Genomic DNA, 14,245 nt, shown 5'->3' with positions numbered 1-14,245 from the left:
GTAGATACAAATGGTAACCAAAGCAGTACATAGGCTTAAGGGAGGATATTGTTTTTCCTAAGAAAGGAGATAAAAATATATGTTTAAGCTGAACAAAGGGTGTTGGAGAGAGGGAAAAGTTGAAAATACCAAATAGAGAAAGCGAGTCATGAAACAATATCCTAAAGGGGCTGGGAGGAGATATAGTCATCAGTACCAGAGGATGGATATGAGTAACATGACACTCCTTGCAATTGGAGGAAAGGCATTTGAGGATGAATATTAAGGAAGACAAAGTCTGATGATCACAAGATTTTCAGATACAGGGGCAGAGGACAGTGAGGTGTTTGAGGAAGCAAGTATAGATTAGGAATTGCTAGTGAAGAAGATGAGAGGACAGCATTTAAAGACGAGCAGACACAAGGGAAGGCCCAGCACAGGCTGGGAGCCTGAATTTGTAGTACAGCATTCTATGAGGTATTGTGGTTGCCTTCAGCAGTGCTCAGCTCAGTTCCCCTTGTCAGAACCAGCAGTTGCACATAAAGCTGAGTTTTGCTGGCTGAGTCAGTGAAAGGATAAGGGTAAAAGAAGGAACAGAATATGCTACTGAGAACAACAGCTCCAAGGTCCAGATTATGTAAAAAAAGAAAAGATGCTGAGAAGGGGCTGGGAAAATATGGCAGTATCAAGAATTATTACATATGAAAGATGGTGAAGAACAACTGCAGTGAAAGGAGGGAAATGAAAGAATGGGAAGGCTATGAGACTTAGGACTTGAGAAGGTCTCGGCTGCGGCCATGGAAGTTAAATATATAAAGTAGCTTGGAAATGAAGGTCACTGAAGCTCAGGAAGTTTAAAAAACTATAAGACATAATGTTTGCTGTCTTCCACACAGACACTTAAGTTACTTAGGATTATTATGAGAGCTATCAGGAACAGAGAGCTCTTTTAAAAATATAGAAGTTCAACTAAGAGATTAGAAATGACAACAGGCAAATGGTAGAAGACAGTAGAGCACAGAGGTGGTAAGTATGGAATACAATGCCAAGACCATCAAGAATAATCACTAATAAACCACTACCTTTTTTACGATAGCAAGAACACAGCCTTGGATTCCTTCTCAAGACGGCGCTCAAGGCACCCACTACCAGGGATTACAGACAGCATGTGAGAAAAAAAGACTACCCTGTCGTATCTGGTAGAGCTGAATTTCATGAGCCTCAAAGTAGCAGGACTATTTCCATGATGCTGAAGAAGTAACCTAAAATTGGCTCTGCAGAAGTGGGGGTTACCAGCAATCTCAATATCCTGAGCCCTTCAGGGTGGAAGAAAAAACAGCCTCTATTCAAAGAGGGTTTTCAGTTTTTTTGTTGTTGTTTATAAATCAAGTTTCCTTGAGAACGACTTGGTGGAAACACTAACCTGGGCAGATGTTAACATCACATAAGATACGTGTAGAAACACTATATCCGCGTGCCACTCCCACCCTGGAGATTAAGGCACACTGTGTGAGGAAACTAATAACTCAGGGTTTCCCAACTCTTTTGACCACAAAATTCCTTTTCTTGGTAACATTTTTTAACACCTTACTCCAAGGAATGTAATAAAGGAAATAATGGATGAAGGGTTTAGGTTTTTTGATTCTTGGTTGGTTTGTTTTTTAACTGTGGATGTGTGCTCCTGAGGTCACAATGGAAAATCTGAGAGGAACAGGGGAACAGTGGGAGAACAGGTTTGGGAAGAGAAAGCACCGAGTACAGGAATAAAGTACAGTAGAGTCAATAAGCTGCAGGGGCTTCAATGAAGGCAGTCAAATGTTTCAAGGATATAAGTGAGATCTCCAGTTTACATGCAAAATTCTGGTTAACAATCTGTTTCAGTGCACATACAAATTGAGAAAGTGACATCTAAGAAATCTGTAAAAGGAAGAACAGAAGCTAACTTAGCAAAAGGAGGAGGTAAAGGAAACAGAATGTGCAAAAACCCAAGAAGTTCTGGTAATTGAAAAACTCTTGTGTAACTGAATTAGAGGTAGAGGAAGGGAACTGAGAAAACTACAGCTGATGAAGAGGGCCTTGTAGCCTGAGGGCTCAAAAGGTTTTGAAAGTGGGAGTAAACTGATCAGGTAAGCATTTTGGCTTCCAAAGGAGAATACAGATCTAATCTGACTGGACAGAGATCAGTTAAAAAGTTCTTAAAATGATTCAAGACTTCCCTGGTGGCTCAGATGGTAAAGCGTCTGCCTACAATGCGAGAGACCAGGGTTCAATCCCTGGGTCAGAAAGATCCCCTGGAGAAGGAAATAGCAATCGACTCCAGTATTCTTGCCTGGAAAATCCCATGGACCAAGGAGCCTGGTAGGCTATAGTCCATGGGGTCACAAAGAGTTGGAAAGGACTAAGGGACTTCACTTTCACTTTCAAAATGATTCAGGAGAGACACAATAGTATTAAACAAAGACTGGCAGTAGGGTGGAAGAGGGACAGATTCAAAAGACATTTTGATAGTGTAATATACTCATTACAACATTTGGCTGGTTTTGGTATGTAAGCAATTGGTGGGAGAAAAGGTTCAAGAAACAGTCTTAGCTCTTTGCCTTAAATGGTAGTCTCTGCCTAGGTAGCACAGTGGTAAAGAATCTGCCTGCCAATGCAGGAGACACAGGTTCAATTCCTGGGTCAGGAAGATCCCCTGGAGGATGAAATAGCAACCCACTCCAGTATTCTTGCCTGAAAAACTCCATCGACAGAGAAGCCTGGTGGGCTACAGTCTGTGGAGTTGCACAGAGTCAGACATAACTGAGCAACTGATGGGCTGAAACAGATCCCTGGAGGAAAAGCAGGTTTGAGAAGTGAGACGGTAGCACCCTTGAGTTGATTTTGAAATGTCTGTGCAGTACCAAGCAAAGAGATCTAGCAGGCATTTTGAGTCTGGAACTCAGGAGGAAAGAGAAATCTGAGCTAGGAATATTAATTCTCAATCAACATTTCATAGATAACAGAACACATCTGATCACTTAGGGAGAGGATACAGAATGAGAATAGGAAGACTAAAACAAAGCAGTTACAGAAATAATTTTTCCAACTGTATGATGACCTTGACATATACTGCTGTTGCTGCTGCTAAGTCGCTTCAGTGGTGTCTGACTCTGTGCGACCCCATAGACGGCAGCCCACCAGGCTCCCCCGTCCCCGGGATTCTCCAGGCAAGAATACTGGAGTGGGTTGCCATTTCCCTTTCCAATGCATGAAAGTGAAAAGTGAAAGTGAAGTCACTCAGTCGTGTCCGACTCTTAAAGACCCCAGGGACTGCAGCCTACCAGGCTCCTCCGTCCATGGGATTTTCCAGGCAAGAGTACTGGAGTGGGGTGCCATTGCCTTCTCCTAAGAGATACTAAATCAAAGAAAAATTGAACTTAATTCATAAAGAATACTAAAACATTTTGGAACATTTTATAAATTCCAAACAAACCCTTACTTAATAACAAAATTGAACCAAGTAAAAACACTCCATTCCCTAAGCCCTCCAGTTACTTGAGGTTTACTAAACTATTCAAAATGTGAGTCAAAACATAAAATTTCACTCAATAGCCATAGTTTATCTAATTAACAGCACTGTGCCACTAGCAAGATGACTGAACATCAAAGCACTAATTAATTTTTGGTTGAATACTTTTAAAAATTATCTAAGGACTAGGCTTTGCTCAAGGATGTTACATATAATAAAAAAAAACACTTATGGCTTGATTATAAAATTAGGAACTATATTATATTAAAATGATATCCATCTCAATTCAAATCATCATAATATGGTATAATGAAATATCACTGAGTAATTATTACCTCTTTGCTCAAGTAAGAATATTTCAACTCATTAAAAACGCAAATAAAATACAATCAACATTTTTATATGTACTTTTCAAATTGCAACACACTGGTCCTTTACTAGGTTCACAGTCTAGTAGGGACAAAAATTAGAATCATAGAACTATAAGAAGGTAGGAATTATGGTCAAAAATAGAAATAACCACAACTGCAACTTATTAAGCAATAATGGCAAGAATTATCCTTATTTTGCACATGGAAAACCCGAGACATGTGAATTGCCTATGTTTCCAGACTTAAGCTATCTTCAGACCAGAGGTAAAAACAGAATACAGATGAACTATCAGTAAAAGACAAATTCCAATTCTCATCTATCCTAAATAATGAAACTCTCATCTCTTACTACAAAGAAAAGTTAGAAATAAGTCAAAACTCTTCTGTGTCAAAGTGTAAGTTGTTAGTACATCTATTTTGCTTGAGTTTCACTCTTGCTGAACAGCTGTTTGTTTTGAACTCAAACAATCAAAACCTTATTTTAAGTGTTCAAATAGAGGCTAAAGTTTGGAAAGGTAGAATATGTTTTTTTCCTCACCAAGTGAAAGCAGTCTTTCTAAACTATGTGTTAGCCCTAAACTAGACAGTGTGAAGAAGCTTATTCTGCTGCTATTTAGTTCAGTTCAGTTCAGTCGCTCAGTTGTGTCCAACTCTTTCCATCCCCATGGACTGCAGCACACCAGGCCTCCCTGTCCATCACCAACTCCCAGAGCTTACTCAAACTCATGTCCATCGAGTTGGTGATGCCATCCAACTATCTCATCCTCTGTCGGCCCCTTCTCCTCCTGCCTTCAATCTTTCCCAGCATCAGGGTCTTTTCCGATGAGTCATCCAAAGAGCTGATATTAAATATTATCTTTTCAGAAAAGTAACCCCAATGAATTCTAACACTGTGTATATAATCATTGTTCAAATAACTCTTTTTAATTTTAAAAACAATTCTTTTCAATTCTCTCCACATGGGGCTCTCCACATATTTTAATGAGATTTTTTAATCTAATGTGTGGGTAACTGATTCTCTGTTTTAGGGATTTTTGGTTTTGTTTTTTGAGTCAGAGGTATTTCTTTTAATGAATCTATAAATCAGTGTATATCAGAGTCATAAGAAGACTAAAACATTTTAAGAAATATAAATTTCCCCAGAACTTCAGATCATTTACAAAAATGTGATTATCACAGAACATACTATGCATACTTTGAAACATTAAAGATCATTTGTAACTAATAAAAGTAGGCAACTTCCTCTGTCCTTGTCCCTCCCTGCAGCAATTCTACATTTTAACTGGAGATTTAGGCTTTTTCCTTAAAAATGAATTCAATTAGGGAAGTGAACTCAACCTATTATCTTTATATGAATTTGGCTGGAATTAATTTAAATTAGTTAATCATTTACCTAGCAGGGTCCTTGGGTAGTAGCCCTCTAATTTTTGAGAGTAAAGAAGCACCAGGGTATAAATTTAGAAGTAGAATCCTAGGCCCAGACAAGAAACATCACCCAATTCTGAAGGCCCCAAAACAAGCATTTGTAATTAGCACTAGGGATACTTTTGAGGGTTCATGCTAGAACACCAGATTGTTTTAACAGGGATATTAATGGCCCTGGATTTCAAGGCATGTGGCAACCTGGGCGAGGCACAGCAGGCATGATCCCAGTAATCCAATAAATAGCACTGTGTTGTACGCTTAGTCGCTCAGTTGTGTCCGACTCTTTGTGACCCCATGGACTGCAGCCTGCCAGGCTCCTCTGTCTATGGGGATTCTCCAGGCAAGAATACTGGAATGGGTTGCCATGCCCTCCTCCAGGGGATCTTCCCAATCCAGGGATTGAACCCAGGTCTTCTGCACTACAGGTGGATTCTTTACCATCTGAGCCACCAGGGAGGCCCAATAAAAAGCACAGGAAGCAGAAAAAGAGAAGTTAGTTCAGGCTTGACAGCAGTTGACCAGCAAACTCAGCACTCCCTCTTCTCCTTCCCACTGAAACACACATCCCAAATCAAAGTTTAAATGGGATAACGCACTGTACCTAAACTGGAATTGAGGGACTTGGGATAGCTTTATTGGTAGCTGATGCTTGCTATGGCCTCTGCATCAAGAGGTCCAATTAGGAAGAGGGTAAGAAGCCATCTAGTGTTAGTTGCTCAGTCGTGTCCGACTCTTTGCGACCCCACAGACTGTAGCCCACCAGTCTCCTCTGTCCAGGGGATTCTCCAGGCAAGAATACTGGAGTGGATTGCCATTCCCTTCTCCAGAGGATCTTCCCAACCTATGGATCAAACCCTGGTCTCCTGCATTGCAGGCAAACTCTTTACCATTTGAGCTACAGGGAAGACCTCAAGAAGGCATCTAGCTCTCCTCAATATTTCTCTCCTCAATATCTTCTATATTTCCTTCAGAAAAAAAAGAGCCTGCAGTGCCCCCACAGTGTGGAGCTGAGGACAGAATTCATGTGACTGCTTTCTTTCCTCAAATCTCCCTCATATTCCAAGCACCTAGGGAGCATTTTCTTCAGAGAAATTTTATGCAGTGGTATGAGGGAGCTGGATTGTATCAGAGAATCAGCTGTTAAGTTTTCAGGAGTTCGGGGAGCTAGTTGATATCAAGTTGACAACTTGAAATTAACCACAACAGGAATATTTACACCACAGAAACTGACAAATGCCACTACTGGCTTCCAATACCCATTGGTAATTCTCTTTCAAGATCATTATCTCTCAATGATACAATGTTCATGGCCAGAAATGGAAGGTGAAGCCTGTAGAGAACTGCGTACAGTTATGTAAAGTCAGCAACAGGTGGTTATGGGAACAGAACAAATTCTCAGAAAAACAGTATCACACCACTTACTCTTTCCCCTCCCAAACATTCAAAAACGATACATCATTTCAAATTACACCAAAATATTCCCCTCATTAGAGACACAGGCCTGAAAGATTAAATAATAGGAAAGGCCTCTCCTAAGTACAGAAAGATCGATCCTTCATAAATTGGGTTGTATCTATCAACGTGCTTTCCAACCTAATACTGAGAAGAGTCCTCCAGCATCTAACTGTAGTGAAGGGGATGCAAGAAGCTTACTCAGTCTGACAAGAATGAGCAACACCATCCCTACAGAAGTCCCTCTTTTGTAAAAACTAAGAAAACCAAAAACCTTACTAACAGCACAGGGCCAAGCTGAAGCTTGCGCACCATAAGAAAAAGGAGCACCGCCATACAGAAGAAAGCTTGTTCCTATCATGGGCTTACATTAGGAAACAAGGGAAAACTCAGAAATTATCCCTTTACTTTCCCAACTGAAAAAGTGAGTGACTAAGTGAGTGAAATCACTCAGTCGCGTCTGACACTGCGACCCATGGAATATAGCCTACCAGGCTTCTCCATCCATGAGATTCTCCAGGCAAGAGTACCAGACTGGGTTGCCAGTTCATTCTCCAATTGAAAAAGGAAAAGGGCAAATAAAAAAAAGTCTTTGAAAAGTAAGAAATGAGAAGGAAAACAACAGCTAAGATTAAAAAGGAAACTGAAGAAGAAAAAACTGGAAGGGAATTCAAACATATAATAGGAGACAAGTTCTATACAAAAGACAAAAAAAAGAAGTACAGAAGCTGGGGGGAAAAAAATCTTATTAACATTTTAACATATACACATGAGATGATCTCTAAACACAGAAAAAAAAGGACCAAGAAGAAAACAATGCACATTGATTGCTAGGAAGGACAAAGAACACAGATCCAACCTACAAATAACTGGCATTTCTGAACTGAAATCATAAGCAAACATACAACTGAAAATTTTTCCCTGAGCTGAGTAAAAGAAAGATTAAAAAGATTTACTCCCATAAATTGAGTGGATTCACTATGTTTGAGAAAAATGCTAGAAAGAAGCCTATGCCTAGAGGTAGTCTATGGAATTTATTTAAAGAACAAAAAGGAAAACAAAAATGCAGACAGAAAAAAAAAAAACAGCTTGCCTCCAAAGGAACAAAAATCAGTGCAGCGACAGCCATTTCTTCCACCAGAGATGACAGAGCAATGTTTAAACAGCTGAGGACTTGTGACTTATAATTTCATATCTTATAGGAGAAGGAAATGGCAATCCACTCCAGTACTCTTGCCTGGAAAATTCCATGGATGGGGGAGCTTGGTAGGCTGCAGTCCATGGGGTCACAAAGAGTTGGACACGACTGACTTCACTTTCTTTCTATAGTTCTTTTTAGAGAAGGAAATGGCAACCCACTCCAGTGTTCTTGCCTGGAGAATCCCATTGACAGAGGAGCCTAGTAGGGCTACAGTCTATGGGGTTGCAAAGAGTTAGACACAACTAAGCAACTAACACACACACACACACACACACATAACCTTATAACAGAGTTAAGCATGCTGTATATTCTAAGTGAAAATACTAAAAAAATTCAAACTTTGAAATGAATTTATTTCACATATCTACCTCTTAATAGCACCTTTCTTCAACTAAACTCTCAAGCCTATTCATAAATTGGATCTTTTCCCATTCAAACATTTGATGACATCTAACCTTTCTGATACTGGTGTCATTACTTTTATAAGATTATCATGTTTTTACATAAAACAAGACTTCTCTGCATACATCTGAGAGAAATTATTCCTCCAATGATGATTTGAACTGATCCACCAGCTCAAATTCTTTTGCTGCCTTTGAATAGTGGGACTTGGAGCACTAACTCGTCAGCACATATGCTAATTAGACCAGAACCAGGAACTAAAAGCTTATGACCGTGGCCAAAGATATTCAAGAAATAAGATGGTACAAAAAGATCAACACTGTTTCAGAGGTTCCAGACTCAGCACTGGTCTAGAGTCTGAATTCACAACAGAGCAATGTGTTTTTAAAATATATTACCAAGTGTCATTACTTTTTCAAAAAAAAATAAAAAGCAGTTGGACATTTTCTTCTTGCAAAGTCTTAATTAAAGACTAGATTAACATGCCTTCTTATTTCTACAAGATTTTATGTGTGTAGGTCCTCAGAGGAAGAAGTATCAGAATTTTGGGGGGAAAATCAGAGAAGACTCCAGAAAAAGGGAATCTGGAAAACTTGGAACTGAATTTTGAAACTTGAATAAGAGCCTACCAGGTGGAAACAAAAGTATGTCAAAAGATGGAATAGCTCCAGCAAGACAGGACCTGAAAAGAATGAGCTAAGTTTTAAAAAAAAAAAAATGGCAGTAGATGAAGCATAGGTTGCGTAAAGTAAGAAAATAAGGTCCAATGGCCCCCTACATCAGGAAGAACCACTCTTGAAGGGGTTGTTTGGAAATGAGTAGGATCATACTGGATTGTAAACAAAGAGGTGGGGTGGGGCATGCAGAGATGCAGTCTGCTATTGCCATTTAGTGCTCAAAGACCAAGTATAATAAGCATTCTGCAATGTACAGAACAGTTCCATAAAAATGGTGGTTGAGCCAACAAAGGTCCATCTAGTCAAAGCTATGGTTTTTTCAGTAGTCATGTTATGGATGTGAGTTGGACCATAAAGCTGAGCACCGAAGAATTGATGCTTTTGAACTGTGGTGTTGGAGAAGACTCTTGAGAGTCCCTTGGACTGCAAAGGAGATCAAACCAGTCCATCCTAAAGGAAATCAGTCCTGAATATTCATTGGAAGAACTGAAGCTGAAGCTGAAACTCCAATACTTTGGCCACCTGATGTGAAAAACAGACTCATTGGAAGAGACCCTGATGCTGGGAAAGACCGAAGACAGGAGAAGGGGATGACAGAGGATGAGATGGTTGGATGGCATCACTGACTCAATGGACATGAGTTTGAGTAAGCTCCGGGAGTTGGTGATGGACAGAGGAGCATGGCGTGCTGCAGTTCATGGAGTCACAAAGAATCAGACATGACTGAGTGACTGAACTGAACTGAGCGCTCTTTGAGAAAAAATGAGAAGCAGGTTAGGCTTAACAAAGTCTGATGAACTTAACCCTAGGGCTTCTTTGTATGTTTTTGAATGCGTATCTGTTATCACAATATACATTTCATTCACTAAATACATCCAAGGAAGCTGTGTTTTTCCTCAGCAAGTGATACATTTCTTTCTTTTCAATGACCATCATGAAGCTCAGAACTTAGTCTATATCCCACCACTATATATTTGAGTATAATACACTCCCTCTGGAGGAAGAAATGGCAACCCCTGCTGGTATTCTTGCCGGGAGAATTCTATGGACAGAGGAGCCTAGAGTGGTACAGTCCATGGACACAAAAATTCAGATACAACTGAGCACGCACATACCCAATATACCCCAACCTCATCTTTCTATTCACGTGTCATTTTTTTACAACTCTCATTTCTATTTGTTTTGTATGTTCTTATTATGTACAATTTGTTGTTGTTATTTAGTCACTCAGTTGTGTCTAACTCTTTGCAATCTCACGGACTGTAGCCCACCAGGCTCCTCTGTCCATGGAATTTCCCAAGCAAGCATACTGGAGTGGGCTGCCATTTCCTTCAGGGGATCTTCCTGACCCAAGGATCACATTCAAGTCTCCTCCACTGTAGGCGGATTCTTTACCATTGAGCCACCCTATGAATTAAAAACCATATTAGCTTGTTACATCCTCATAGCAACCCTATGAGGTAGTTACTATGATTTTCTCCATTTTATAGATGAAAAAATTGGGATAGAGAGGTTAAGTAATTTGTCCAAGGTACCAGTTGTTAAATGTGGCAATTTGACCTAAGGCAGTCAGTGTGGAATCAGAGCTTCTGCTCTAGAGTAATTACATTTCAGGTAATCCTTGAATTACAAAAGGACACTGAAAGGCAGAGCTATTACAAAAAATGAAGATGATGAGGGGTTGGGGGGCAGGCAGTGAATCTAGGAACAGGCTGAAATGAGGCAGAGTAGACAGGTAAATAGCCTAAATAGAGAATGTAGATTAAGGAATACTGGGGTGTTTGTATGTGTATGTGGAAGGCAGGTGGTACAGTTTCTAAATCTACTTAAAACTCTATAGAGAGATTCTATTTGAAACAGTAAACAAAAGGAAACTATAAATTCTTGAACTCAAAAGAGATGATTACAGTTTTTTTCCAAAAGCTATTATACAACAGTGATATGAACTAACCCTAACTTTGAAGCTGAATTCATATTAGTAACTATTCTTTCTGGGTCCTGTAAACCTACACAATCAAGCACTTTAAGGCCTAGGGTGCCAGTTACATTAGAGGACCCTCGGGTTCCGCATAAATTTCAGCAGCCTCTCCCTAATTTGGATGTTTTTAGGTAGGATTTATTCTCCATCCCCTACTTTCCAATTGTTTTATACCCAGAAATATGACCCCTGAAGACACTTGTTAATCACCAAACAATCTCTAGGGCATTTTGTTCTTATTACGGTTCCCTGAGTGTTCTTGCCTGGAGAATGCCAGGGACAGGGGAGCCTGGTGGGCTGCCATCTATGGGGTCGCACAGAGTCGGACACGACTTAAGTGACTTAGCATAAGCAGCAGCCACAGATAATGTTTATGTCTCAAACACTCCCTCTAGGGTCCCTAAAAACATCTCTAAAGCTGACTCGTTTGAAAAGACCCGGATGCTGGGAAACATTGAGGGCAGGAGGAGAAGGGGACGACGGAAGATGAGACGGTTGGATGGCCTCACCGACTCAATGGAGGTGGGTTTGTATGGACTCTGGGAGTTGGTGATGGACAGGGAGGCCTGGCTGCTGAGGTTCATGGGGTCGCAGAGTCGGACACGACTGAGCAACTGAACTGAACTGAACACATCTAGGCTTCAAAGATGTCAATAATTAAATCAAGCCCAGTCTTAAAGAAATTTCTTATATAAACTTTAACCTACTTGTTTTTCATAAGGGGTTGCTTATCATTCTCAGAAACTTAAAAGCTCATTTTGTAAAGATCCTCTCTTGTCCATATTTGACCCTTCAGAAGTGAGAAGGATAGGTGGAATACTATTCAGGGCCTATGCTTTCCAATTCTTTAAAGTATAAAGTATGTTTTTACTACTAAAGAGTGAGGCCATTGTCAAAGTATAATTTTTGCAACGTTATAAACACGATTCATACAAAGTGAGCCTGTGGCAAAGATTTACTGAATTCATAATGAAGTAACAAGCTGAATGGTAAAAATTATTTTTACAAATCTTGGAAATAGGGCAATAAAACTATAACCTTCAGCGTAATTTTTTTTCTCCCAGTCAGAAGTAATTTGCATCTCCATTAGACAAAAAAAAAAAAAAAAAAGTAACTGCAAAGCCTGGGCCCTAAACAATACTATGTCAACCAAAAGTATAGTTCCCTAGATAACTGAGTCTCTAACAGGTGGGCCTATTAGACAAGGCTCTACTTTGAAAAGACAGTGTAGCAATCCTTTTGCCTTTTGGAGGATGTTTATCATAAAAGTTTGGCTCTATAAATCCGGTAACTAACATTCCTTTATCCCGCCCATCCCCCAGTCATCATTTTAGAGTACACAGGTTACTTGGAAGAAAAATTCCTATTACTTAAAGAATAATAATTCCTTCAGGTTAAATAATACTTGACTAATGGAATCCCAGTACATTAATATCCTTTGTTTCAAGATTAGGAGGCAAAGACATTCTAAATGGGGACTGGCTTTAAACCGGGGTAGGAACTACATAAGTAGAGGGTAAGGTCACGATAGCGGCCCAGGAGCGGGGTCCAGACCCCGGGGCAGCTCGTCCCCACGCCGCGACCCGGCCTACATTTCACTGGCTGGAGCCCCGCGTCCCCGCCCTTTTGTTCAGGGCTGGGCAGCTTCCCGCCCACGTTCGCCCTCCCTTCCCCCCTATCTCAGGAGTTGTGTGACGCCCGGGCGAGCAAGAGAGCGGTGAAGAGACTCTGCCGGCAAAAGCTGTGGGAATACTCACCCCGCTCCGCTCGGCCCCAGACCCGGCCGCCCAGCCCAGAGGGGGCGGGGCGACGGAGTTGGGGGAGGGGAGCTGGGGTGAGGGCCCCACCGCCCAGCCAGCGATCGCGAGGACCAGAGAATTGAGCCCCCGGGGGCAAAAGGGGCTGCGGCAGAGGAGCAGAACCAACCAGCAGGGACGCCCACAACTGAAAGAGCCCTAGCCCGCCCTCAGCTGCCGTCGCCTGAGGCGACTCAGAGGGAGCATGCGCACTGCATCTCCCGCACTCCCCGGGACGGGCTCGCGCCGGCGGTTGACGTAGTGGGCCGCGTGCGTCTGGACCGGGCCGCGGGGCGTGACCTCCCTGGGGTTTCTAAAGGCCGCTGCCGAGGCTCCGCCCCGCACCTCTCTGGCCTCGAGAACCCCAAGGAGGTGGGTTATCTCAGCGCGGCACAAAGGAGGCGCATTGAGAAAGGGGAGGGGTTGTCAGCGACTTCGAGAATCTCTGCATACTCTCCTCCTACAAACAACCAAATATCTAGAAAATAAAAGGATGCCCAATGGAGAAAGGTAGGGCAAGAACGGAGCTGAACCATTCAGTGCGCCTAGAGTGTTCTCAGAGGTTGGAGAACCGTGTCGGCTCTCAAAACACACACTGCCAAACTACTGTGAACACAATTAAGCACTAGCACGACCACCTTTAAAACTTACGGACCGATATAGAAGTTAGGGACTGGAGAACTGACCATAGTACAGTCTGGCACAAAGCTCAAGGGGAAAAAAAAACTAGCTGCAGGATTAAATTGGGGCGCGGGGTGGTGGAATAAAAAAAAAGACGAGAGAAAATGCAGGGAGTAACAGGGGTGATCCAACTGAAATACTGAAAATGAAACGGCAGACATCTGAGGGAAAACTAGCATCTGCTCCTTTTAACACGACAGAATTAAATTTGTGTCAAAAGAAATGAGTAAACACAGGCAAAGAAGTGAAAGGAAAACCTGCCTGCAAACAGACAGAACATGGTATTGATCTTGTACCACAGTTATGTAAGATGTCACCACTGGAGAAAGTTAGGTGTTGGATGCTCAGAACTCTATGTACGATTTTTACAATTTCCTGTGAGTTTACAATTATTTCAAAGTACTGTGTGTGTGTGTGTGTGTATGTATCGCTCAGTCGCGTCGACTCTTTGCGTGCCGTGGACTATAGCCCGTCAGGCCCCTCTGTCCATGGAATTCTCCAGGCAAGAATACTGGCATGGGTAGCCGGTCCCTTCTCCAGGAGATCTTCATGACCCAGGGACTAAGCCAGGTCTCTCACATTGCAGGCAGCTTCTTTATCATCTGAGCCAAAAAGGGACAACCCTGATCAGTGGTAATCAGAGGAAGGGAATGACTAAAAAGGGGCTTGAGGAAATTTTGAGGGGTAATAGAACTTTACCTTCGTGTGACAAAACTCTTAAAAACTGCGTGTAAAATAGGTTAAAACTCAATTTTAAAGAAGATACCAGTAGTAA

General features: G+C 41.6%; 1 protein-coding gene across 3 annotated transcripts in view; it reads right to left on the bottom strand.

Annotated features, from left to right (window-relative positions):
* Positions 1-12,800, bottom strand: part of ATG10 (autophagy related 10) — a 275,884-nt gene extending 263,084 nt beyond the window's left edge. For 2 of the 3 annotated variants that reach the window (XM_005903763.2, XM_070373076.1), the window contains exon 1: positions 12,751-12,794. The gene's annotated coding sequence lies outside the window, so the exon portion shown is untranslated. Of the gene's footprint in view, positions 1-12,750 lie in introns of all 3 variants that reach the window. The other variant, XM_070373075.1, reaches the window with a different exon arrangement.
* Between the last annotated feature and the right edge of the window lie 1,445 nt (positions 12,801-14,245).

The sequence above is a fragment of the Bos mutus genome, chromosome 7 (assembly GCF_027580195.1).
Source record: "Bos mutus isolate GX-2022 chromosome 7, NWIPB_WYAK_1.1, whole genome shotgun sequence".
Lineage (NCBI taxonomy): Eukaryota > Metazoa > Chordata > Mammalia > Artiodactyla > Bovidae > Bos > Bos mutus.
Note: the sequence above shows the minus strand (reverse complement) of the source record. Positions and strands in the feature narration are given on the sequence as shown.